Source organism: Mustela nivalis (genome assembly GCF_964662115.1).
Source record: "Mustela nivalis genome assembly, chromosome: 4".
Classification (NCBI taxonomy): Eukaryota; Metazoa; Chordata; class Mammalia; order Carnivora; family Mustelidae; genus Mustela; species Mustela nivalis.
Window position 1 is genome coordinate 26,779,795 of NC_139023.1, and position 27,980 is coordinate 26,807,774.

Sequence of the window (27,980 nt, forward strand, 5' to 3'; positions counted from 1 at the left end):
AGATTATGCTGAGTGAAATAAGTCAAGCAGAGAAAGTCAATTATCATATGGCTTCACTTACTGGTGGAGCATAAGGAATACCACGGAAGACATGGGGACATGAGGAGAAGTGAGTTTGGGGAAATTGAAGGGGGAGACAAACCATGAGAGACTGTGGACCCTGAGAAACAAACTGAGGGTTTTGGAGGGGCGGGGGGTGGGAGGGTTGGGTGAGCCTAGCGGGCACGTATTGCGTGGAGCACTGGGTGTGGTGCATAAACGATGAATTTTGGAACACTGAAAAGAAATAAAATAAAATGAAAAAAGACTGGGACGCCTGGGTGGCTCAGTTGGTTAGACGACTGCCTTCGGCTCAGGTCATGATCCTGGAGTCCCGGGATCGAGTCCCACATCGGGCTCCCAGCTCCACCGGGAGTCTGCTTCTCCCTCTGACCTTCTCCTCGCTCATGATCTCTCTCACTGTCTCTCTCTCAAATAAATAACAAAACGGCAATTGTTAAAAAAAAAAAATAAATAAATAAATAAAATGAAAAAAGACAAATGAAATTGTATAAATTTAAGGTGTACAACGTGATGATATATGTATATACGGTGAAATGATTAGTCCAATAAATAAAGTTACTTAACACACCCATCACCTCACAATTATCCTTTTGAAAGGAAATTCAGATAAAAAATTAGTAGAATATGAAACAAAGGTGGTTACTACGAAGAACGAAATCAATAGAAATTAGTCTAACATGGAGAAGCCGCCTGTGATAAAAATTTTGGATCATACCAAAAGCAGGAATTCATCAAGAGGAAGACATACATTTCCGATAGAAGTAATAAATAGGTTTTTGGATTGTTTGATAATCTCGATAAAGAAGAGGAGCAAAAATATATATAATTTTAAAATATTTAAATTTCTTGCTCTCTTGATGTGAAATAGTGCCATATAAAATAATAAAGGGGGGGGGGTGCCTGGGTGGCTCAGTGGGTTAAGCCTCTACCTTCAGCTCAGGTCATGATCTCAGGGTCCTGGGATCGAGCCCCGCATGGGACTCTCTGCTCAGCAGGGAGCCTGCTTCCCTGCTCTCTCTCTCTCTCTGCCTGCCTCTCCGCCTACTTGTGATCTCTCTCTCTCTCTCTCTGTCAAATAAATAAATAAATAAAATCTTTTTTTTTTTTAATTTAAAAAATTAAATAAAATGATAACGGAAATCATAGTATATTCCTACGAGAGCCAAAATGGTTAATAATTGTTGTCCCTTCAAACCGTACTCCAGATTAGACACTGTACAGTACAAGGAAGCTAGAAAATGTCCTGAAATCTTACCACTGGTACATGAACGCTAGACTCGTCCCCAGATTTGACCACAGGCCTCAGTACCATACATGACATTACAAATGAATTGTGAGGCTGAGGAAAATTCTTCTCCCCTATTAAGACTAAACAACTCCGACGAGCCATGATCGAGGAAAAATGGGATTATCTTTCTATTCTCACTGAGAAAGTATTACAGAATCATTTTTAACGATTTTATTTATTTGACAGAGAGAGGGAGACGGAGCGCACAATCAAGGGGAAGGGCAGGTAGAGGGAGGAGGAGAAGCAGGCTCCCCGCTGAGCAGGGAGCCCAACACGGTGCTCGATCCCAGGACTCTGGGATCATGACCTGAGTCGAAGGCAGACGCTTAACCAACTGAGCCACCCAGGTGCCCCCAAAATCATTTTTCATGAAGTGACCACTAATGTTTGAAACATCGGGGAAAAGAGTATTAAAGAGTGTTATTCAAATTGAATAAGCTGTCTACAGGTCTCATGAAATCAGGACCTGGCCCTGGATATCAATTAAAATGTGTTTTCTTATAGGAGGACATGAGGGCATCTTTTCACAACTTTGGGGCGTGCTCAGAAGGCAACCAGTGCGGTCAGGGTCACAGGACTGTAAGTCATCTGGAGATTGACCAGCAGGTGGCAGTGACGGCAAACGATGCCAATCATCACCCCCGCTGCCTTTAGGAATCGCTGCCAGATAGAAGGCTAGTTTTTGCATTCTGCTGGGTACCAGATGTTTTTACTTTGGTGCTTCGGAGTGTTGTAGAGGAAGAACGTTTTAAGAAAGATATGAAGCATAAATATCGCTTCCCTAAACAGCAATATATTTAATAGCATGCAGAACCCCCCATATTCTATTTACTTCATTTTACCGTTATGAGTACCATGCTTCAGAGTTTTACTATACTAAAACCAGTTTCTCCTAAAAGGTGTCTTTTTCCTTATTACCCTGCAGGAGAGGCCATTGTTTTTCCACTTAAGAACAGCCTCTTTTGGGGCACCTGGGTGGCTCAGTCGGTTAAGCGTCTGCCTTTGGCTTGGGTCATGATCCCCGGGTCCTGGGATCCAGCCCTGCTCAGTGGGGACTCTGCTTCTCCCTCTCCCTCTGCTCCTCCCCCCTGCTAGTGCTCTCCTTCATGCTCTGTCTGCCTTTGTCAAATTAATAAATCAAAAAAAAATTTTTTTTAAAGAACAGCCTCTTTTCATCTGGAAGAGCAAAGATTAATTTACAGGGTCTGTTACGCGTGAAATTAAAAGAATTTCATGTTGAGCGAGAACAGCTAAAGCAACGGTAGCTGCAACATAGGCTGGTGGCAGATGGAAAACTCGTGGTCAGTGAAAAAGAACTGGGCTCTTTCAGGGCTGATGCCCAAGATCCTTGGCATAACAATTAGGAGTAGCAGCTAGAGACTTCCGTGGGTCCGGCTCCGCACCAGCATTGTTCCAAGTCACTTGGATTTTTTCATCGGTTTCAACAACAGGATTGCTCGTAGCAATCCTGTCAGGTGGTCCTGTCATACTCTTGTTTTCAGATGAGGAAACTGGGCCACGGAGAAGTAAAATAATTTACCTTATGCCACACAGTAAGCGGTAGAGCTGGGTTTTGAGCCTAGGCAGCCTGGTTCACGAATGGAGGTACTAAAGCCACCTGCTACCGCCTTTGCTATAAAACCATCCTATGTTTGTCCCGTCCAAGGAGGGACATCCCCCCAGAACAGTAATACTGCAATAGTCCCGTCTTTTAACAATGATAAAAAGAATGCTACCACTCAGCCGGATTCCCTCCTCCACGTTCAAAAAGCTGCATTGCCCAGGAGTGGAGCAGAGAGAACACGGTTTCACTCGCTTTTCTTCTGCCGCGACCGCCCACGACGTCCGCCAGCTGCACCACGCACACAGCATCTCACCGAGTTTCTCCCTCCGCGGCATCCTTTCCCGAGTCTCCCCTTGCCTAGCCGTGGACCTCTGGTGCGACAGGCCGTGCTGACCTTCCGTACTGCCTCATCGCCTTCTCCGCCCTCAGTCCCCGACCCAGCTCCTGGCCCCACCAGCTCCTGGGAAGCTGAGATCACCAAGGTCATCAAGAACCTTCAGTCCCCCCAAAGCAGGACCGGTCTCTTCCCTTGGCTGATGTACCCCTTCTTCCTCCGGGCCTCCTCCTGCGGCCCAGCCCTACACTCCTTAGCTGTGTTGGCGCCTCCTCCCCCTCCTCTGCTTTTTCCTCTCTTGGCTTTTCTTTTTTTTTCTTTTTCTTTTTTTTTTTTTTTTGTTTTGTTTTTAAAAGATTTTATTTATTCGACAGACAGAGATCACAAGTAGGCAGAGAGGCAGGTAGAGCGAGAGGAGGAAGCAGGCTCCCTGCGGAGCAGAGAGCCGGATGCGGGGCTCGATCCCAGGACGCTGGGATCATGACCTGAGCCGAAGGCAGAAGCTTTAACCCACTGAGCCACCCAGGCGCCCCTTCTCTTTGCTTTTCTGACACCCGCCCCGCCCTCCAGTCCCCTGACCCTGTCCCCCTTCTCACCTCATGTTTTGTATGGACTGGAGGTTTCTTTCTTTCTTTTTTTTCTTTTTAAAGATTTTATTTATTTATTTGACAGAGGGAGAGAGAACACAAGTGGGCAGAGCAGTGGGCAGAGAGAGAGAGAGAGAGAGAGGGAGAAGCAGACTCCCCACTGAGCAGGGAGCCCCATGTGGGACCCAATCCCAGGATGCCGAGACCAGGACCTGAGTCGAAGGCAGATGCTTAACTGACTGAGCCCCCCAGGCGCCCTCAGACTGGAAGTTGGAAACCCTTTCTGGTTCCGCAGCTCTCCTTGGCTCCTTCTGTCCATCATACATCTCTCTTTGGACATGTCCACTAGAAGGGCCCAAACGTTATCTTCTGCCCACCAGCTGCATTCCTTTTCTTACATCCCCTGTTTCAGCTCACGGCATCATCCTTTACCCAAGCTAGACATCCCAGCCGCATCCTACATCCCTTCCTCTCCCTCAGATCCGCCTGTCAAGGAGCTCTGGTGACTCCCCCACCTCCCCACCCCGTCATGCATTTTGTGTCTCATCCAGCGTGGACTCCGGTCTCCACTGCTGGAAGACCTGCTCTGGCCCCTCTTCCTCCTCATCTGTCCTGGGCAAATGTGCTTCCTCACTTTCCTGTGAGTGGCAAGGGACACTTTACCTTTATCTTCTTGGCCTCTGCCCTATTCTCCCCCACGCTCCCACCACCTCCCTGCCCGACCCACCACCGGCCACCCAGTCCTACCCGTCTCCCTGAACAAAGACGGCCGGCATCCCTCTCCTACCTGAAGATCTCCCATGGCTTGTTACGAAGACTATGTATGTCCCTTAGGATGTCCATTTGGGACTGCTGCCATCTGGTCCCCCTCTGGCTCTAATGGGCACCTTCCAGGTGAGCCGCACATGAGCACCCTAGTCACACAGCTGGCAAAGAAGATAAGCCTGCTGCGCAGAAAAGCCTGGGGTCTGCATCTAACTCCACCACTTCTAGTTACATGACTTTTGAAATGTAATTTAACCTCTCCGTGACTCAGTTTCTTTACCTACGAGATGGCTGTAACGATTTTTCTAACAAGGATGCTTATTCACTGAACAAATACTTACAGCGTATCTACTACGTGCCACATGTTACATTAAGAATTCTGTAAACATTAGCTCCTTCCCTAGGTAACTACTTCCTCTACACCTTTGTGGATGTGCGTTCTATGTGAGCAGGACCGCCCCGCCCAGTTCTTCAAGGCAGTTCAGTAGTTACTTGTGACATTGACTGAGTGCCAAGCCTTAGCAGGAGGGCTGGGGGCATCCCTGGGACGAGAAGTATACAGGGGGTTTTGTTGGTTTTCTGTTGGCTTCTTCCTCTAGCCCCAGAGCTCTTTTGAAAGTAGGAATGATGTCCTAGGTATCTGCATCTGTTGCATTTAAAAACACATATAAATACATGCAAAGGAAAAAAATTACAGGGTTATCTACTGTTGTCAAGACTTCATGACCCTTAGCATGAGTCTCTGGAAATGAATTATAAACAGACTCATGTTGAAGCATCCCCAACATTTTCAGATTGCCTTTCATGTTGTGGTCAATAATTTCCTGCCTCCCTACCACACAACCTTATTAATCTGATGTATGAAGCACTGATTGAACTGTTTGTATTTCCCAATATTTGTATTAGATGACAGTTATTGATTAGTTAGTTAGAAAATGGGCCATTGTTGATGTGTATTATTTTGAATAAATAGTTTTGAATTAGTGATCTTTACCTATACTTGTTTCTGCTAATATTGAGCACATTTCTGTTACTTGGGTTTTTTCTTGTTGTTTTTGTCTGTCTCTCCTACTAGAAGGTAAATGTTCAAAAAAGAACGTTTGTCTGCCTTGCTCACTGTGTGTCCCAGTGCTTAGTAATATTTGTGGACTAGATGATGAGTAAGAAATGTATACGACATTGTGATTTTTAAGAGAATATGAATTATAAAATGCAAAATATGTGCACCAACATGTTTAAGAAATTAGTTGAATTTCTTAATTCAACTAATTTTTATAGATCTAATATCTGTAGATTTGTGGTCCAATGTTCATAGACCTTCACTCATGTGACCCTCCAGCAGCCCAAAATCTAATGTCTTAATGTCTATTTGAGTTGTCAACCCATATCCTACAGCCAAAACCTTTACCACACTCTTCTGGACCCAATCCCACCGCCATTTCTTTCCTCTTTGAATATACTCCTGCTTCTTTCCTTACTTGAAAGTTTAGGTCATCTGCTGTGATCTGTTCCACTTCCTCCTTTTCTACTTCAGAGTTAACTCAGTGTTGACTTTACTCATGGTTTCCTCTCCGTCTCCTGCTGTTTCACCCCTGTACATGTCCCCGTTTCCCAGAATTCTCTTTCCAAGCCCACACGCTGGAACCCTGTTCATTCTTCGCTGCTCACTGCAGAAACCCATTTGCCCCATGAAGCCTTCTGGACCTCTCCAGCCAGAAGTAACCCCACCCTCATCTGACTTTTCTCAGCGCTTTATCTAACAATTTTTTTAAGGGTTTCCTAGCGAAAATAAGACTGACTTTGTGCAAAGCATGGGAGGTGTTGGGAAGGTTACCAGAAGATGGTTCTAGCCCTTGAGGAATTTACTGTCTAGGAGTGTAGCCCAATGAACAACTATGAAGCATTATCCCTAGGAATGTTCTTGTTCTCTTTGTAGAATATGAACTGATCTAGAGCAGGTCTTTGGTTTTCTCATCTTCATACTCCATGAAACATCTTATATGCTATTGTGTATTCAGTAGATGCACGTTTCTAGGTTATTTAAGAAAATTCCGGCTTTCTGCCCAAAAAGTGGGTTGCCTGCCCTTCTGACAACATTGTCCAGACCGGAGGTCCTCCACCATCACTCTCAGAATAAGGTAAGTTTTCCTATGATCAGTCAGCAGATATAGATGAGAAAGCCGTGTGCTTAAAAAAAGAGATTGTTCTTTTTTGTTTGTTTGTTTGTTTGTTTGTTTTTAATTATCCTGTCCTGGGGCTAATAATACATTATACATTTATTAAAAAAATAAATAAAAATTAAATTATAGAAAAAATAAAATAAAATAAAAAATAATTTAAACTAGTAATAAACAAGGAATTGTACAAACAAAAGTATAACTCCCATTAGAATTGAAAAAAAATAAAAAAATAAAAAAACAAATTAGCCTGGACGGAATGGGGACTGGAACAGATAAGGGGAAGGAGATGAAGGATGTGATCATTAAGATAAGCTAAGAAGAGCTGAAGAGCTCTGAGCAGGCAGATCGTTATTTTCCATAAGAAAAGAGGGAGAGAGGAAAGGGCAGGCTAAGGCCAGGCATGGCAAAGGAGAAGAGCTTCTGGGAAGAAAGCCGTGCTATACCGGTCAGAGGCTAATTGGAAGAATTTTTTCTTTTTTAAATAAGAAAGATGGGGGGGGGGTTAAAGTGCTTCCCTAATATATGCTTTCACATGAATGAACCTTGGAAGCATTGTATTAAGTGAAAGAAGCCAGTCACAAAAGGCTACATATTATCGATTCTGTGGATATGAAATGTCCAGTTTAGGCAAATCCACAAAGATAGAAAGTAGATTAGCAGCTGGGAGGAGGGGGAGGAAGTAGGGAGTAAGAGCTAATGGGTATGGGATTTCTTTCTGGAGCGGTGGAAATGTTCTGGAATGAGTATGATTGGTTGTGTCATTTTGTGACTATAGCAGGAAAAAGAAAACAGCAATGACAAAAAAAAAAAAAAAACCTCACTGAATTGTGCATTTTAAGAGGATGGATGTTGGGACACCTGGGTGGCTCAGGTCATGAACTCAAGGACCTGGGATCAAGCCCTGCATCAGGGAGCCTGCTTCACCCGCCCTCCCCCACCCCCCTCTGGCTACTTGTGATCTTTGTCTGTCAAATAAATAAGTAAAATCTTAAAAAAAAAAAAAAAGAGGATGGATTTTATGTCATGGAAATTACTTCTCGATAAAGCTGTACTTTTTAAATAACTATCCTTGACAATAAGAAATTTAACATCCAGGCAAAGAGATCTCTCCACCCTGCTAAGGTCTTCACCACCCTCCCCTTTACCAAAGCCCTAAGCAGCAGGAATTATTTAGCCAATTGTAATGGTAATAATTCAATCTAAAATTAGGGAGACTTCCTTCCTCCTGGAGAAACCATTCTTTATTTTTTTAATAAATTAATTTATTTATTTTCAGAAAAACAGTATTCATTATTTTTTCACCACACCCAGTGCTCCATGCAACCATTCTTAAAAGTCTGTAGAGATTCATTCATGTGTCTGTTTTTAACTGAGCTACTTTGTGATCTGTTAAGTGGTCTTTAAGAATACAGAAATTTGGGGGTGCCTGGGTGGCTCAGTGGGTTAAAGTCTCTGCCTTCAGCTCAGGTCATGATCTCAGGGTCCTGGGATGGAGCCCCACATCGGGGCTCTCTGCTCGCCAGGAAGCCTGCTTCCCCACCCCTCACCGCTCCCCACCTCAGTCTGCCTCTCTGCCTGCTTGTAATCTCTGCCTGTCAAATAAATAAAATCATTTTTAAAAAAATACAAAAATTTGTATAGGTACAACTTCTTTTCTCACTTTTACACTCTAGTCAGATAATGAAGAGCTCCTTTATATTTATTTATATATTTTATTTTTAGTGGTGAGTTGTACAAGAGCCAACCAGCAGAGGTTAGCAAAAGAACTTCTATGAATAAGGAGGCTATTTCGACAACATCCAAAATATTGGGTACAAGTCAAAAGTTTAACATTAAGAAATGATTAAATTATTATATACCACCCAAAGGAAAAAATATTTTTGAGGGGCTATAGAGTAATATGGGAAAATGCTCATGAAGTTACCATAAATATCAAAGAAGATACAGTGTACAACCTATAACCCCAACTTCACCAAATACGTGCATGTGTAAGTAAAGACTAAAGGGAAATGCTCAAAATAGTATCAGAAGTAGAATTACAGGCTTTGCGAACTTTTGAATAGAGCCTGCAGTTCTTTAATTTTTAATATGTGCTACTTCAAACAAAATACAAGCATATCATAATGAATGCAAAGATAACAAAAGGATAGTGTGTAGAATGGTGTGTGTAGTGTGGTAGAATGGTAGTGTGTAGAATCATCCTACTGGACATCTGAAATGAATATAACATTGTATGTTAATTAGGCTTCTATAAAAAATTTTTTTGAAGATGCAAAAGGGTATACAATGAAGGGTAAATCTCTTTCCCTTGCCTGTCCTTCATTGCCCTGCCCCAGAGGAAACCACGGTGATGTCTGGGCTTCTTGCGTGGGCTTGGAGAGAGAGCTGGTATGTACACAGGCAAGCATGATGTCCAGTTGTAGCTTGGATGGAACGGTCCCCCGGGTGAGCAGCTACCCCTGGAGAAAAGAGACTAAGGACAATTCCTTCCAGCTACTTCCCCTCCCTACAAATTCTCTCTAAAAGGATCATAACATTTGCTTCTCCACAGCAATAAGCCTAGCCTGATATTTTGGGATTCCTCTGGCCCCACAAGTTTTCCCCATGCTGCTCCCTGATGTCTAACATCCCTTTAACTGGAATAGAGCTTCTAGCACCCTTCCCATCTCTTACTCTTCCAGTCCTCCCTTAGTACCGTGCCCTGCTACCACCAGCTGTCTCCATCCATCAAAATAATACACAGCTTCAGGGCTCAGCTCAAAAGATTTTTCATCCATGAAGCCATCCCATGTCCTTCTGAAATAGTCACTTCCTCCTCTTCTTTCCCATGGCCTTTGGCCATCTACAGGGTGTTAAAGTGTATCATAGTTACCTTCAAGCTTGACTTCACTCCCTTACAGAATGTGAATATTCCTGGCAGCCATCTTGCCTGGTTGAGCCTCCCCGCTCCTCCCCGACATCTAGTCCAGTCCCCGACATCCATCGTTTAATACTCTTTCTTGGACTCAACCTAACATGCAAACTGTCCCCTAGCGATACCCCTACCTATTCCACAATATCTCGAGTTTAAAAATGCAAAATAGCCCTACGGCCTATACTGGTTGAGTTGTCATTTGTCCAGAGATATCTGTATTAAAAGGTTTCCCAAAACTTTGTACCTGCTTGGCAAGCCGCTCCATTGTGTTCCTTTGGCTTGTATTTCGGGGTCTGGCCAGAATGCTTCAAAGGACAAGGAAAAGAAACTGGGGGGGGGGGTATTGAAAGATCCATAAATCTTACCTGTGCCAACAAGTTGCAACTAGCACTCCATGTAAAAGGTGCCAAGAGGGAGAGTCCCTTGTGAGTCAGCCTTGGTGCCCATGAAAACAAGGGAAAAACATTTCCAGATGCTTGGCCTTCGGGAAACAGCACCGTCATTCCCTCTTAATTTCTCATAGAGTTGGAAAGACCGTAAAGTGCTTTGCAAATTTATTTCTTGGGCTTTCAGCCATGTTAAAATTTTGTGCTTTGTATTTTCCCTTCTCGGTTAAAAACTATAAAACTCAGCTCTAATTAGGCCTTAAGAAAGTGGCATGACGTTAATTCAGAACTTCCTAAATGTGCACCTGCCTCACAGAGGGAGAAGGGATCCAAAAATCCATAGGAAGAAAGATATAAGCAAAACCACCATCGCTTCTGAAGGCGTTGAACATTTGAAGTCTGAATCTTTGAATCTCCAGGTAGGACACCACAGAGTTCCATTTCCCCTTACAATTCTATTGCTTCCATTTCTAGTGCCACCTTCAATCCCAGTAGCTTCCAAGGTCTGCTCGCTCCTTGGAAGAACCTGTGTTGTGCATATCCAAGAAACATTTTCTTACCCGTTAGCACAGCTAAGACAGGACAGGATTTTCAAGAGGACTTTACAGAATGCCAAAGTGCAAACAAGGGAAGTTAAGTACAAAAAAACATAAGAAAGAGTCTAGCTCAGTGGTTCTCAAACAGGCTTCCCCAGGGGACACTTGGCAATGTCTGGAGATATTTTTTTGTTGTCACATCTGGGGAGATGCTATTGACAACCACTGAGTAGAGCATTCAATTTCTCCCTGCTTTCAGTAGCTACAGTATGATATTGCTAACTCTCCCACAATGCCCATAATATCCCCCTACAACAAAGATTTATCCAGTCCCAAAAGCCAATAGTGATGAAACTGAGAATCCCCATCACAGGTTAAGAACCAAGAGAAAGAAGAGGTCCCAGCTCTTTGAGGGAGCCAGAGGATAGCTATCTCCCATGGCAGATAGAATCAGAGGGGTAGGACTCAGAACGTGGCCACATGGAGGATATTGTGTAGATACATTCTCGTAGTCTCTCCTTAATCATCTTGACATCTCAGAGGGCACGACCGAGAGGAAGAAAGATCCCCATTCTGCTACTCCCCTACAATTCTCCCACCCAATTCTGGGATCTAGGCCTCTTGCCCCATGGACCACACAATGAATTATCTTACCCTTCAGATATGACCTCACTCCTTAGTACATGAGAGTGTCTTGAACCTTATGACAATAGCATAAACATACATTATGCAAAACAATTATCACTGCATTGACATAACACTAGTGCTCCATGGACGGTCTTCAAGCAAATCATTTGGGCACAGGTGACATCCACATCGACAGCTCTAGCTGCTGAGGAACAGTATCCCAACTATTACCACGGGTTGAAAGTCATTCAACAAGTCTTGGTGCCCAGCCCTGTGCTAGGTGCCAGATAAAGCGCACTGAGCAAGATAGGTATGGATGATAAAAATAAATCAAGAAATTGGTGATTCTCATTAACTGTGTGCCAGGCACAGTGTTGTCTGCTTTATATACATAATTTCAACTAATTATGACAATAATCCCGTATGTTGGGTCTTCAAAGTTGAGAAAATAGGATCAGAGAGGTTGGATAACTTTCCTGATAGTCATGCTTTTTTTAAGGCACAGAGGCAAGATTCAAACCCAAATCTATGTGAGGCCATACCCTAAACTCATAACGCCCAGTGGGATGGGGACGTCAAGAGGCATTTTTAGAGCACCAGCCTCCTGTCTGGGGAGCACAAATGTTACATCTCTTCCATGGCAACAACAGGAGGGGAGATGAAAGGGGGTGAGGGCTGCTGACTCATGCTTCTCCTTGCTCCTCTGGAACATACAATGGTTCATTTGCACTAAGCACCTGTTTTCTGCCCCTGAGGTTGTATCCAAAGGGAGTGATCAAGGCCTTCTCCCACCTGTACCTACATCTGCTGGCCTGCTACTAGCAAGAGCTAGAAGCTTCTGGAAGAGCCAGAAGATAAGAAATGAAAATGTCTCCAAGTGGTGACCAGGGTCAGGCAAGAAAAGGTGCTAATATATCAGACAGGAGGAGCAGAAGAAAGAATAGAGAAATAAAGCACTAGGAAATAACTATGTTAAACGTAATCCAAAAGAGGGATGCAAAACTCCTTCTTCACAAATGGAATGGGAAGAGTCCGACATGATCATCTGTGACATGGAGCATGGAACCCTCAGGTCTGTACCCTACTTTAAATGCCAGCACTGTGGCCAGGAATGGCTGGTCCAGAATAATCTAGATAACACAAGAGGGTACAATTGCTCCTGCTAATTGAGTAAATGCTTCTTCAACCCTGGAAAAGACTGGAATGGAAAAGAGATGAAGAAGCAAGGCAAAGCCAGAGACAACAACTTTCTAGTCTCTTTGGGAATCAGCTTTGTAATCCCTGGGACCATCTGTAAGTGTTCTGGAAAGGGGTAGAAAATATGGCGGATGAGAAAATCCAACAGATTAGATTTGTGACTTTTGGGTGAAAGTTGTAATTTTAAGTTGAAAAGCAAAAGGAATCTTAAAGAAATGTTTAGCCAGTTCTGAAATATTTAAGAGAATAAAAAGGTAACTACATTTACAAATTTATTGAATCTACAAGACTTATCTAAGGCTCAGAAAAGTTTTGTTTGCGAGGTCATAAATTTGTCTTGTCAGACATTTGAAAAGCACTTAAGAAAATTAAATATATTATACATACATATAGGCTTTGAAAAGTTTAAGGGAATTTAATTAAGTTTGTAAACGAGACGGATGTTTCGTTCAAATTGATTTATTCTAATGTTACCTTGATCTTGTTTTATTAGGTTTATAAAAAGTCTAACAAGATTTCTAAATTTAGGGGCGCCTGGGTGGCTCAGTAGGTTGGGCGACTGCCTTCGGCTCAGGTCATGATCCTGGAGTCCTGGGATCGAGTCCCACATCAGACTCCCTGCTCAGCAGGGAGTCTGCTTCTCCCGCTGATCTCTCTCCTCTCATGCTCGCGCTCTCTCTCTCTCTCTCTCTCAAATAAATAAATAAAATCACTAAAAAAATTTTTTTCTAAATTTAACATAAAGGCTTAAAAAATGAAATTTTAATATTTATGACTTTAAAATAGTTGGAATTTTGAATACCAAAAAAAAAAAAAAAAAAAAGTAAATAGTCCTCTCCAGACAAAAAGACCACTCCTTGAGTATGAAGAGGAAGAATGCTTCCCAAACTTTTTCAAGAACTCCAGAAGGATGGGTGGCAGTAGACGAGACCACTTCTACTTCTACCATCTTTAGGGTTTTTTTTTAATCCAAGAAGTAGATTTTGCATCCCATTCTGTCATATAATTTTTTCCATATGAACATTATTTCCCCCTAAAAACCCTCCAACAAAATTGACATTCCACTAAAAGGCCCCATGCTTAACATGCAGGTTCATGCACTTTCTGGCATTCTTCTGTGTCCCTTTGGGGAACAAGCACCCTTGGTGGAGAAGCAGGAGCTTAGCCCATCCACCCAGCTCTGCTGGAGAACATCCTTCACAAGGACACATGAACAGTAGTCTCTAACCCCAGCAGCCATGCCTCTACCACCATTCCAAGGTTTCTCTTGCAAGAGAAGTCTGTCCTTTTCAGATGACCTTGGTTCAGAGATCTCTGCTGAGGACAAAATGCGAGTTGATAATAAGCCAGCCATCTCGTGTCTGCACGCCCAGCTACGCTCTTCAAGTTCTTCAAATGACCTTGGGCTTCCCTGGCCTGTAGTGGAAACCACCTGTGCTGGTTATTAAGACCTGGCTTCTCCGATCCAACCCCACCTTTTCCTAAGCAGAGACGAGGTGGCTGGACTCAACAAACAAGATTTTTCTTTTGCCTGCTTGCTCGCCTATTAGGTTCTACCACTAGAGAGACCATAGTGCTACCAGTGGCCTTTCACCCCAGCTGGAATGTTCCAGGATCCCGCTTTTTCCAACATGCCCAGAACCAGACTCATTGCACCCCCTTAGTGGTGCCAGAACCACGGAGACAGAGCTTCTCTCTCAATTATCTACATCTCAGCTCCAAGAGGCCCATTCTCTTACGGTCTGGTTTCTGAACCTCCCAACTTCTTTGTTTTGTCCCAGCAGCCCTGGGGGGTGGTGCTACTTCCCGGAGTGGTTGTCTGTTTGAGTCAGTGTGCCTTTTCTGCTCTGTCAGCCCTCCCGCATCTATCTCTATATTAAATTCTCTCTGTTGGAATAGACAATATAGTTTCTGTTTTCCTGGCTTAATCCCACCTGGTACATTAACTCCATTCCCTGTTGCCCAGACCCCCCTTCAGAGGCCCTTGAACTACTAGCTGTGCGAGAAGCGATAAAGAGCAGTCCCAGGCTGGGAGCTCGTGGGAATCAGAGTCTCATGGTCTGTTGGCACTTGGCAGGCAAGCCCCTGTGGGTAGCTTGGTGCTTCAGAATGTGCTTCAGTCTCAGGGGAAGTGTTCTCTATATATCTTTGAGGCATGAAAAAAAAATTTTTTTTTTCATTCAAAACGCTATATACTCGATTTAGGAAAATTCCTATGAAGAATCTTATAAGTCCTGAAGCTCATATTGTTATAGTGTTTCTTGGGCTTATACCCAACTTGGAGTCCTCAAAAATCCCATGAGAGGGGCACCTGGATGGGTCAGTTGGTTAGGCATCTGCCTTTGGCTCAGGTCATGATCGCGGAGTCTTGGGATCAAGCCCCGCATCAGGCTCCCCACTCTTCAGGGAGTCTTCTTCTCCCTCTGCCCTTCACCTCACTCATTCATATGCTCTCTCTCTCTTTCTCTCTCCCTCTCCCTCTCAAATAATATATATAATCTTTAAAAAAAAAAAAAATCCCATGAGGGAGGGAGAGTGGAGCATACCTTCTCCATTTTACCAGGAAGAACCTTAGGGGAGCTTCCCTCTCTTGCCATGCTCTCACCTAGCCCAACCAGGGGCAGAACCCTGTCTCTTTATCCTTTTTCTGTTCTGTCTCCAGGATGTGCTTAATGCCACAGCTTTGCTTTACTTTTCTATTACTGCACAACAAATACCATAAGTTCAGTAGCTTAAAACAATGCCCATTTGTGAGCTCATTGTTCTGTAAGTCACATGCCCAGCAAGACCTGGCTGGGCTCTCTGCTCTGGGCATCATGAGACTGTGATCAAGGTGTCAGGCAGCCTGACACAAGGGAAATTTGTTTCCAAGTTCATTCTTGTCATTGGTGGAAGTCAGGCCCTTGCCACTGTGGGACTGAGGTCCCTTTTTCACTGCTGTCAGCTGGGGTTCGCTCTCAGCTGCTGGACGCAGTCCATGTTCTCTGCCACTCCTTTATCTTCAAGCAGCCCCTCCCCTTCTATCTCTCTCCTGCTTCTAATCTCTGACTTCCTCTTCTGCCACCACCCTGAGAAAACTCTCCACTTTTAAAGGGTTGTGTCATTAGGTCCATACACCCACCAGATAATCGACTGTGTGGTATGATCTAGTCTAATCACAGGAGTAAAATCCCAGTAATCCTGGGATCCTGCAGGATGTGTGTATCAAGGACAGGACATCTTGGCAACTTCTCGGAATTCTCCTGTCACGGTGTTATCTGTGGACTCCTGCATCAGAATAACCCAAGATACTTGTTAACAATGGAGATTCTCATCACAACGCAGAACCCTGAACCTATCTCTGGGGACATGGGGTCTAGGACGCTGCCCTGTACTTCTCAGATGATTCTGATGCTCACTCAAATTTGAGAATCTAGGGGTGCCTGCCCGGCTAAATTGGAGGAGCATGCGACTCTTGATCTCGGGGTTGTAAGTTTGAGCCCCATGTTCGGTATAAAGATTACTTAAAAATAACATCTTCAAAAAAAGTTTTGAGAATCTAAAATTAGAGTTTAGCATTTCGTCAGCTTGGGATAAAATGCAACATGTTAGCCACTTTGATGGAAGTAAGGGTTAGGGGAACCCTAATGGATGCTGTGATGTCCCAGACACTGAGAGCGCCAGGTCCGGACAACCCGCACTTGAGTCCCTCTCCAGGAATTGCCCTCCTGTTAAGGTAGTGGCAATGCCCAAGATCATGTCCCCCCTCCAGCAGCAGCCCCCTTCCAGTGATGAGTCCACCAGGGAAAGAAAGACCTACCCCTTCCTTGCTTCAACTGGAGACATATCCCAAGAGCCATTGCAGCTTCGGATCTCCCTCTGCGATTGTCTGAGGCCATTGTTTTAAGTGTGGATCCACATCTCTGTCTGCCCCACCCTGTGCTCCTCACTTTTTCAATGGCATTCGAGAATGTTCCTCAAAAAACTCCTGCTTTCAAATCTCCATCTTAGAGTCTGTTTCTAGAGTCTAACCTAGATAGCCTGACATCATCTGTCCGAGATCTACCGCTCTACTTCACATTAGATCCCAAATCTGCCTATTTCTCTCCATCTCCACTGCTGTTGTTCTCATTCAAGCCACCACCTCTCTGTCTTGGTCATCTCTGTCTGCTATCTTGGCCACTACCCTTCCCTCCTCCCTTCCCCATCACATTCCACCCTCCACACAGCAACCCCAGATAATTATAACAGCCCTTGTTACTTTGTCTCTTTACGGTCTAATTCCTCCATTGCAATGCAAGCTGGTAGAGGGCAGGGACTTTTTTGTGGTTGAACTTCTTCATACTGTATCCCTGGCATAGAGTAAATGTCAATGAAAGCTTGTTGAATCAATTAACAGATTAAAGCACCAACATCCCACTGATAACCAGAAGACACCATCAGATATTCAAGTACAACAAATTAAGATTAGAAAATACCCTTTGAGCTTTGTTCCCCGGAATTAGTGATATGAAGTCCACAAAGTTGTTTTCATACCAGGATTTTCTTCTGGACACTTCCCTTTAATATCTAGGATTTGGGGTTACCCTTGGAGAATGTCAGAGAAAGGAAGACACCTGGGCCTCTACGTCACGTTGCGTTCTAGTATCTGATTGTCATATCTTTTCTTTTTTATAATAGTTACATTCCAATAAAATATGTTATAATAGTAACATCGGAAAAGGAAATCTTATTCTCTCAATGACTAGCAAGACCAGTGGTATTTCTTGGGTGGGATGGGAAAAACCATTCATGGATAGAGCCAATAGAAGACTCTTCAGGAAGATGTGTGAGCCTTCTCTTGCAAATTCTAGAAATTTAAACCTAGCTACAGTGGGTTTATTTAAAATGGACTATCACCGGGTTATGTCTGGGTGACTTGGTCATTTAAGAGTCTGAAGACTCTTGATCTCAGCTCAGGTCTTGATCTCAGGGTGGTGGGTTTGGGCCCCGTGTTAGGTTCCACACTGGGCATGGAATCTGCTACACAAACAAACAAACAAATAAAATGGAGCATATCTGTATAATGTAACTTGCCAAGTGAACTTGAGAAATGAAAAAGTTAACTCATTTTTACTGATAACTTCCTTTTTAGAAACATTCTAATATTAACTTCTATGATTAGTCAGGAATGGGGCACCCAGTCACTGAAATCGTCATCCCTGAATCAGGATTTAGAAAAGGACAGCTTTGTGATACAAGTGCAATTTTGGAATGACTATTATTAAGGGGAAAAAACAAATGTTCTCTGGGTAGTCAGAATGATTCAGACTCCAAACGTATCACATGATTTATAACAGTAATTTGCCAGCCTTGGCTTTCTCAGGAGGAAAAAAATCCTTGAGAATAAATAAATTTTAAAAATATATAGGTGTATATATATTTTTTCTATGCTATATATATATGTGTTATATATGGCAATTATATATAGTATGTAATATATATTATAATATATAGTATTATATATAATATGTAAAAGCTAAAGCCAAAAAGTGCATGATACCACCATTAATTTAAAAGCCAAAAATAAAATAAAGAGAAATAAAAGTAAAAATTTGAGAACAAGAAAAGAACAACAACCACAAGATTGACCACAGCAATCTTGTGAGACACATAGAGAATGAAATCCTAGTCTGTGTTTTGGAGCCACCCCTGGCGCACAGAGCATCTTCAGCAGCTGCTATGGCGAGTTACAAAGTAACAGATAATAGAACCACACATCCTGGTGTCCCATGAACCTAGTTATTCCTGCCTAGGTGTCAACATCAGACAAAAATCCATTGAAACTGGTTCGACCCAATACCCAAGGAAGAAATTGGAAACATTGTCAGAGAATTGGCTTTAAAAATGGACTTTAACACCAAGCAGTCATACTGCCCATATTCCCGTACTTTCAAAGAACAAGTCATTCCTGTGCAATGCAAGTTGCTCCAACATATAAAATAGAACTACCTAATGTATTCTAGAAAATAACTGGTAGCAAACCCTGACATGACTAGCCTCCAAAATGAAAAGTAGGAACACAGCATTTCTTCCGGAGAGGCCTTTTGGTTTTTATTAGCCAAATGAAGTATGTGTGTGCCCTCTGACTCAGAAGTTAACTGCTGAGCATATATCCTGGGGCAATTCCCACCCAGGTCCATGGAAAGACGTGGCAGGTCCTGTGTCATGGTAGTGGAAGGAGCTAAAGGCTTGGGCGTGCATCAATGGGAGGGTGAATGGTAAAACATGTAAGCCTACCAGATTATTTTGCAGCAAGGAGAAGCAATGAGTTGGACATACTTATAAAAGCATGGATTGAATTTTTTTAAAGATTTTATTTATTTATTTGAGAGAGAAACAGAGCATCAGAGGGTGGAGGGCCAGAGGGAGAAGAAGACTCCCTACCAAGCAGGGAGCCGGATGTGGGACTCAATCCCAGGACTCCAGGATCATGACCTGAGCCGAAGGCAGTCGCTTAACGAATGGAGCCACAGAGGTTCCCAGCATAGACTGATCTTAAAACCATGGTGCTTACTGAAAAATTCCAGAAACAGAATAATACAACACGACTTCAATGAAAAATATATTGTGCAAAAAATAATGCACATTTTCAAAAACACAAAATAGAAATAAATATACACATTAAAAGCGTTGCTTACTGGGGACAATAGGACAGAGACATATGATAAAGGGCGCGCATACATGCAGGACTACATTCTGACTTCCACAGTCCCTGGGTCCTTCTGCATTTGTCTGCCAAAAAAAAAAAAAATTAAAAATCGTACTTTTACTAATGAGCCCTAAAACAGCATGCTTACTATGCCTGATGATAAATTGGGTCCAGATAAATGAATGAATGAATGAATGAGAGAGGGTCCTTGCAGGACCCAGGAATAATTATGTATTATAAAATGAGGAGTAGGCTTCCTTCTGTCCTCTGCCCCTGTGGTCCAAAAGCCCTTCCCTAGTGTCGGGGCAGAAACTGGAATTAGAGTCCTGCCGCACTATCCTAAGACTGCCCTGTAGAGTCCTAAAACTCAGGGGGCCTGTGGGGAAAATTCTGTATCAAATTCACCACAGAGTCATAAAAAAAAAAAAAAAATTAGAGTTGAATAACTGTGGCTGGATGGGCTTACCGCAGGGGACACACTGTAAACCTTGAACTTCTGATTATAAAGTCTAAGTTCAGTGGTACTTTCCCTGGATTAATGAGTGAACAATCTGTTACAAGTCATCCGAGGGGAGACTGGAGGGAAAGGTATCAGTAAAATCTACATTCCTTTCAAAGGTTAAGGACTAGTATTGAGTGGGAATGCACCAAACCTAATAGTACTGCTACACATTTGCCTAAATGCGGGAAGAGGGGGAAATGGGTGAAGTCCAAGCTCAATTAAGTAATTAATTAATCAATTAATTAAAATAAACTTCCAAAGAAGTAGTTCCTTAGGTGAGAACATGATGCTCTGGGTTATCACTGAGGAAGAAGGAGGAGGAGGAGGAGAAAGAGGAGAGGAAGGGGGAAGGGGAGGAGGGGGAGGAGGGAGAAGAAGAAAAAGAAGCAGTAGTTTCCCCAAAAAAGTGCTCCACCTGGGCAATGCCGAGTTAAACAGTGTCGAGCAGATTTTCTTATCCTATCATCTGTCATAAGCGTGACTCTACACTATAATATAAATTGTGACTCTCCAGAGGAGTGGGCACAGAAATAGGGTGTACCATTTCCCAATGCATTTTGACAATGAAACCCTCCTGCTGGGATGGCGGAGGCCTTGAGAGCTGGAACTCCCCAGGACATGTGGTCCAGGCCAGTACCTGGTCCTGGTCCAGGCAGGTGAATTCACCCGCGAGAGCCTGAGCCCAGAGCCTCGGCTGCCAGGGGAGCTGGGTTCCCACTTGCAGGTAGGGGGGACGGCGTGACTCCTTCAGCCTCCAACTTGCGAGGACGATTCCTGCGGAGTGCTGTGACCACGTCGGACACCAGGGCGAAGTGGTAACGTGGCTGGATTTATGCTTTGCGAATAGTTAGAGATACGGTATACATGCTTTCATTTATACTAATGCATGAGCCCCTCAAATATTCGGGCCAGTGCTGGCCTGATGGTTCCCCTAAGCAGGATGGTCCTCCAGTACCACACCAAAACTGTCCTTGCATAACCCAAATCACAGCCATTCAGGCCCCCAAGATCCCTCTCCCAGGTGCCAGGTAGCCCTGAGTTGCCCAAGGAAGGCCAGCTTTGGGTATCCACACCTCAGGGGCTCAGAAGCACCACAGTGTGTGAGTTCTGGGTCTTCCATCTCAGAAGTGCCTCTTTTCTGTCGCGCCCAAGCCCCTGATTTCAGGGAAACACACACACATCGCCATACACTTACAGACACACAGACACACACAATACCTCCAGAGACATGCATACACACAGACATACACACACATACACACACAGACATACACACACGGATACACACAGAGATACACATGCGCGTGTGCACACACACACACACACACACACACACACAGAGCCAGGCTACAGTTATAAAATCCTATCTTCAAGAAAAATCCTTGGACACCTGGGTGGCTCAGTGGGTTAAAGCCTCTGCCTTCAGTTCAGGTCATGATACCAGGGTCCTGGGATCCAGCCCCGAATTGGGCTCGCTGCTCAGCAGGGAGCCTGCTTCCCTTCCTCTCTCTCGGCCTACCTCTCTGCCTACTTGTGATCTCTGTCTGTCAAATAAATAAAATCTTAAAAAAAGAAGAAAAAAGAAAGAAAGAAAGAAAAGAAAAGAAAAACCCAAGGTCTTGATGGAGTGATAATATTCTAGAGTTCCCAATGGGGATCAGAATCTCCCTAAACACTCTCACCTCAAGCTTTGGGCTGATTCCTCTCCATACTCTCCATTTGCCCCCCCATCAAATCCATCCACTGCCCTTTTCTGCCACGTTCGGACCCCCAAGGACCTCCCCACTGACCTCACTTGTCCATCCAGGCCTTCAGCTTTCGAGAGGAATGTGCAAAGGGGTGGGGGGGGGGAGAAGACACTCAGATATCAGCCGGGCAGCGCAGGAATCCCGAAGTGAGGCTTTCACGGTGAAGGCACATTTATGTCTACACTCTGCAAAGTGCTACATGGAGAAACGTTTCTTTGCGTCACAAGACAACTTCAGGGCAGGCTAGCCCTCTAACCCTACCCATTTACAACCCCTTGATGAACTGAGATGGAATTATCCGGACTGAGCTTGGAACTAACAACTCAACGTGGATTGGGTTTTTGATAGCTCACACACGTGTTTTTGCATTTGAATAACCTTGCTTTGGGGAAATGTGCTAATATCAAGCCCTGATATGATTATCTTAGCGAGGCCATAGGGCTCGACCATTTTCTCCTATACAGTTGCCCCAGTAAGAAATGAGCATCTCCGACTCTTAATCATCCATGCAATAGAATAATTGTCTGCAGTACGGAGGCCAAAGACAGAAGTGAAGAAGAAACTCCCCTTTCTCTCTAGGGATGGGAGACGGTTGGCACAAACCCTACGGAATTTAGAACCTTCAGTACAGAGTGAGCTGCCCCAGCCTAGGGAAGGGATGCCCGGGACTAGGCAGGGAGCTGGAGTATTATTAGAGAAACTGAGTCCTTCTGGTCTTTCTCTGTCCTGTTGTACATCCCTTTCGTTATCATTAAATCTTCAGGAAACTACCCTTAAACCAGAGGCTGAGAGAGTGAAGATATGGGAATGTGAGTAGTGCCTGCCTTACCAACTCACTGGTGAAAATACCACCCGTTCTCAGGAGAAGACCACCTTGGCCAACCGAAAAGACTCCGTGAGGGTCAGCCACACACACAAGGTCATGGCAAGAGGAACCGGTGAGAAAACAGTTGAAGTGCAGCCCAGGGAGGCTCAGAAATCACTCGGGGCAGCCTGCAAGGGACTGATTCCCCGGTAATAATAATTCGAGTTACAAGTAGGACAGATCAGTTCGGATAACTGAAAAAGAGAGCCACACTGCTCATACCTCATCTCGAGATACTCATTCAGTTTGGGGATTAAACTTCAAAAACATCACCCTAAATCCTACGTGATGGTTTTTCATCCAGAGCTCGCCTAGGATCATTCCTAAATAGGTGGGTGGGTGTTTAAAAATTCTCTTCCCGTATTTGAAAAATGGGACAACTTTCCACTCCCAAAAGCCAACTCTCCTCAGAGCTATAAAAAGAAGCAACCCTTTCAAAAGCTGGCTACCTAAATCTCTCGTGCTCCCGAGACATTAAAATAATCAAATGAGATTGCACAGTACCTGATCAATGACCTTGCTTAGAAGACTCCTTCCAAAGTGCATTCGGGCTTGCGGCTAATAACAGCCATGAATCACACGAGCCACACAGAAGACTGGGCAAGGGGTAATTATATCAGGTAATAAAAGTGAGTAATAGCCAGCCATTAAAACCGGGAAGCTATTTTTGTACAAAATACAGGATCAGGGTGACATATTTAGGATAGAGTCATCTGTGTATGAGCAGCAAAAAGAGGAAGGTCTGATCCCAGAGTAAATGATTCTACCACATAGAACCAAGGAGGATTTAATGCTTGAAGCCAGCCCTGGTGTGGGACAGGGTCCAGGGACAACCACACCACCCACAGCAACTGACTGGGATGTCCTTCGTAAGTCACTTAGCCTCTCTGGCCTTCAGCTTCAGCTGCAAAAAATGAACTTGGAATAAATATTCTCTTGGTTCCTTACCAACTCCAAATTTCTCTTTATAGTTGATACAGAATTTATTCAATACTTGGGAGGCAAAAAAAAACCCCCAAAAAACAAAAAACAATGAACCCTGAAATTGCTCATGATCAGCAGTTCTTTTCTTCTTCTTCTTTTTTTTTTTAATTTAAAATAATCTCTGGGGCGCCTGGGTGGCTCAGTGGGTTAAGCCGCTGCCTTCGGCTCAGGTCATGATCTCAGGGTCCTGGGATCGAGTCCCGCATCGGGCTCTCTGCTCAGCAGGGGGCCTGCTTCCCTCTCTCTCTCACTGCCTGCCTCTCTGTCTACTTGTGATTTCTCTCTGTCAAATAAATAAATAAAATCTTTAAAAAAAAATAATAATCTCTGCCTCCAACGTGGGGCTTAAACTCACAACCCCAAGATCAAGAGTCGCAGAAAACTTGCTTTATGCCAACGTTGACTCTGTGTGATCTCATTTCACCTTCGTGACAGTTTTTGGTTTGGGAAGAAAGGCTGTCTTTCCTTAGGAAGAGAAACCAACCCCAGTAGAAAGTAAGGCAATAAAGAATCCCGGATGATCCCCATAAATGAATTTCCCTTATGGATTCTTACCCAGTTAAATAAATGATTGAGCTAATTGCATGCATTCTTTGTACACTTTCTTCTTTTGAAGTAGGCTGATAGATAAAAGGAGCAATAAATTTCATACATTCAACATAGTCGCGTAAGTATAGCATACTTGCTTTGGAAGTAAGCTAATTGAAACAGCAAAAAAAAAAAAAAAATCAACAAGATTTAAGATCTTCCTTGGGTAAGTTAAACTTGTCAAGTCATAATTGAAGTGTATATTTCATCTCGTGTATGCCAACCAACTGGAGCTCCAAAGATACTCTCAGCTGCAACAGAAAATGAAGATCTCTTATACTCCACGCCTGATGCGTAAACTCTCCATTTAATGATGTTTGGGTTTCTCCCTTTGGATATGCCAACTGCAAGGGAAGACTAATAAAAAGTTTTAAACTCCAGGTTGCTAGGATACATTATCCATTGATTTTGAAGTACAAATCTCCATTCTTGCTCAGGCTGGGATAAATTATCATTACTAAGAAATCTTTAGAAATACAGTTAGTTCTCAAAGTACTTTCCCCAGAATATTTATTCAAATAGCACTGTTCTAAAAAGGCTCTGTGTTCTTTATTCTTAGCAATTTGGAGGGTGTACAGACAGACCTATGAGTTACTATTGGGTAAGTCATTTGCACACTAGTGGTAGTTCACCCACTGGAGAAGAGAAATGTAGAGATATTTTGAAACTTCAGAGCGAAAAGGGAATTTGGACTTTGAAAGAGTGGGGTGAAGTGAAGGGAATTTTTTCCAATATTTATTTTTAGTGTCCTTTCAGATCTAAAGTCATTCCATCCGGGAACATGAAGATTGAGTTATGACTGGTTAGTATACTTACCAAATTATCATGTGCGTCTTATATTTTAATGTGTAATTTATTAGATATTTTCAAATGTATTACTTGGGGGTTCTTCTCAACATTCCAAATGGTTCCTACAGGTGGAGCTATATATTCCCAAATTGAAAGAAATCCAGCACGTTTAGGTTTTGTTAAAAGCAAGCCAAAATCCACAGAGAAGAGAGAAAAGAAGCATTTTATATTTTTTAAAGAAATATATTTATTTCCTTATTTATTTATTTATTTAAATGATTTTATTTATTTATTTGACAGAGAGACAGAGAGAGAGGGAACACAAGCAGGGGGATGGGGAGAGAAAGGGGCAGGCTTCCCGCTGACCAGGGAGCCTGATTCGGGGCTCAATCCCAGGACTCTGGGATCATGACCTGCGCTGAAACCAGACACTTAACCAACTGAGCTACCCAGGCACCCCGGAAAGAAGCATTTTAGAGCATTTACTGGATGCAGGTGCTACACGTAGGTGATCTCATAGATTATCTCATAGAATCCTTGAGAGGTAGGGTTGCTGGCCCATTTTCTAGGGGAGGAAGGTGGGGCTTAGAGCAGTCTAGCAGGTTACACAGCCAGCAAGTGGTAGAAGTGGGTTGGAACTCAGTCTACTGGACTCCACAGACTGCTTCTTTTCTCCCATCGCCCAATGACTATGGGGGCCCATTAGTCACCGGGGGGCCTTCAGAGAGAGTCTGTTTGTCCACCACCTTCCCACATCCTCTGAGGGTGATTAATCTTTCTGCCTCCACTGTCACAGTGGCACCCGTTAATAAACCTGTGGGCGGCAAGAAAAGAAACACGTTCTGAAGTTCACCCTTGACTGCATTCACCCTGTAGAAGGTGAAATCACGGATGCCGCCAATTTTAAAGACCTTTGAGGGTTAAGAATCAAAGTGAATGGAAAAGCTGGAGGTCTTGGTGGAGGGGTTGTGTATGTTGAAAGGAGCAAAAGCAAGATGACCATAACTTCTGACGTGACTTCTTCCCAATAGTACTTGAAGTTTTTCACCAAGAAAGATTTGGAGAACAGTCTGCATGCTTGGTTGTACATAGCTGGTAACAGGAAAGAGAGTCACCAGTTGCATGACTCCTAGATTAGCAAGGATGAAGAAGAGTAGGAAGACAAGATCAAAACTCGTTTATCTGGAATGGTTTTGCAGGAGTTCTTGAATAAAAACTTGGGAACCAAACCGAACAAACCAGAAGTGCCTCTAACCGCTCACTATGTATCAGTGAGCTCCCACCATGGGATTCTGCTTCTGTGAGTCTCTACTACAAAGGGCCTATTCGTGCAGGACAGATGTCCCACATGAAGAGGGTCAGCTCCTTAGCCGGACAGCTCAGCCTGGGGTCTCCAGGGTAGCCCTGCTCAGGCAGGGAGGAAAGCTGTCACAAGACCAGCTCCTGCTAGCCGCTGGGGGCTGGCTGCTGCATTCAAGAAATATGAGCCCTAGAAAAAGCATAGTAACGTGGATCCAGGAAAGTGATCCTAATTTCCCACTCCCCTGTTTGAAAATGTCACTTCACTCCTGATGTCGGGATTGGGCCTATGACACACAACGGGCCAATCATAATCCTGTTTCCCTAGACACAATGGGTGATCCAGGAGTGGGCAATGACCCAAGCAGAGCCAGAGATTGTTTTTCTGAGTCTGATACGTGGATAATGGGAAAAAGAATTTCCCCGTGGGGAGCCTGTGACATTTCAGCTGCCTGAAACCATCTTCCCTACCAGGCCCCTGGGGGAGAAAGCATCTCTGCAAAAGGAAATGAGAGATGAGAAATAGAGTGAGGGAGAAGGAAAGTTCTGGTGGTGCCCAGTCCTGAGAACAGGGACTGGTACATGAAAGCTCCTCGTCGAGTCCTAGGAACTAACCCAGAAATCAACTCAGTCATGTGAACCAATACGCCCTCTTCCGCTTTTAAACAAACTTGGGTGGTTTTCTGTGCCCTGAACGTGACAGAGCTTTGATTCATGCACTTGGTTACCTTCCCAGGAACTGAAATTCCCTTGATTTTCCTGATGTCTCTTGCATCTCCTTGGCCTGGGTTAGCTTACATCACCCAAGTGAGCCCCTTGAACGTGAGCCATAGGGCCACACTTACATCGAGCTCTCGAATCATGCAGAAATAAATCACCCTGAAGAAACAAGGGCACTGTATTCCCGTTAAAATATTTGGGGATCTGCAAGATATGCTATGGGGCACGCGATGCCACATAGAGTGATGGTTTATCGCCTGTCTGCAGAGGTGGCGGAATCCCAGATAAGGGATGACAGATGAGGGGCCTCTGTGGTGCCAGATGCTTCTACTTCAGTTTGGAATCTGACCTCATGGCATTCCAGACTTATTATCTGGTTTCACTTTTGGGGATGGTGCATTTCGTATGTGCCTCTACAGAACATGTGCTGATTACCTACTTTCCATGTGGGGTTCCACTAGGGTTTCTCACCAGTGGCACTACTGACCTTTTGGACCAGATAGAAGACTCTTTGTTTTGGGAACTGTCCTGTTCATTGTAAGACGGTTCACTGGCCTCTACCCACTGGGTGCCAGAAGCGCCTTCTTCCATTTGTCACAATCAAAAAATGTGTTTGGGCATTGCCAAGTATGCCCTGAGGAACAAAACTGCCTCTAGTTGAGAACTTCTGGTTTAGAAAAATCACCAAGTTTGGACATTTGGTCTTTGGAAGATACTTTTTTCTTCCATCATTGTCCTCAAAAAAATACATGCAAGTTCACCATCTATATATCTTTTTTTTTTTTTTTTTTTTTTTTTTTTTTTTTAAGAGAGAGAGGGGGTGGAGCAGAGGGAGAAGGAGAAAGAGATGTGGGGCTCGAACTTACAACCCTGAGATCATGACCTGAGCTGAAATCAAGAGTCAGACGCTTAACCGACTGAGCCCCCGAGGTTCCCCACCACCACCTGTCTATCTTTAAACTCCCAAATAATTGAGAATGTTTCTCCGGCAACTGCTAGGCTTAGACGATTATTTCAGGTAAGTTTCTGTAACTCTTGCTTCTGACCTGTTTGCCTCCCTCTTATGAGGGCCCTTGTGATTACATGGGGCCCACCTGGGTAACCCAAGATAATCGCCCCATCCCAAGAGCTCTAACTTAATCACACCAGCAAAGAGCCCTTTGCCACCAGAAGTGACATATTCACAGGCTCTGGATATATTTGGGGACAATTATTCTATCACAGTCCTTGAGAGATTTCAGTCAGCAGAGCCCCACCTGCCAACCAGCCCTAGACATGTAGTATGAGCAAACAATAAATATTTACGGCATCCACTCACTAAGATTTAAGGGATCATCTGTTATGGGTGCACAATTTAGCCCACATTTACACCGA